Source organism: Penaeus monodon, chromosome 33, assembly GCF_015228065.2.
Source record: "Penaeus monodon isolate SGIC_2016 chromosome 33, NSTDA_Pmon_1, whole genome shotgun sequence".
In the NCBI taxonomy this organism is placed as follows: Eukaryota; Metazoa; Arthropoda; class Malacostraca; order Decapoda; family Penaeidae; genus Penaeus; species Penaeus monodon.
In genome coordinates, this window is record NC_051418.1 from 25,584,407 (window position 1) to 25,584,934 (window position 528).

The window sequence follows — 528 nt, forward strand, 5'->3', positions numbered from 1 at the left end:
AAACAACCAAGAGCATATACCCCCTTCCCCCCATTGCTAAAATGATTTCAACCAGATTTGGAAACAAAAAGCCGCAGGTCATTCGCCGCGACACAACCAGCGCCAGCTGTGTCAGAAAGCTAAATGTTTGGAGTTACGAGGGAGAAGGAGGAGGGGGCGGAAAGAGGGGGGAGAAGGGGGAGAGGCGGAAGGGAAAGGAGATGGGAGGTGGGGAGAAAGAGGAAAGGTTTGGTGAGATAAGGGAATGAGAGGAGAGGGTAAAAGAGAGGAGGGGAAAGGGGGAGGTGAGAGGAGAGGGTAAAAGGGAGGAGGGAGAAAATGGTGGGTGGGAGGGGGGGGATGAGAGGAGAGGGTAGGTGGAGAGAGGGATGGAAAGGCTGGGAAGTGTGAATGAGAGGTCAGGGGAGGGAGGAAAGGGAGGAAGAGGGGGAAATGAGGGAAAGGAGGATGATAGGGGGAAGTGAGAAAGGGAGAGAGAATGGGCGAATGCAAGGAGAGAAGAGGGTACCAGGATATAGAGTTGGGCAG

The 528-nt window shown here is 54.2% G+C and overlaps 1 protein-coding gene across 1 annotated transcript in view; it reads right to left on the reverse strand.

The window, feature by feature from the left end:
- LOC119594317 overlaps positions 1-528 on the reverse strand; it is a 78,990-nt gene that overhangs the window by 63,775 nt on the left and 14,687 nt on the right. The gene's annotated exons all lie outside the window — the stretch shown is intronic.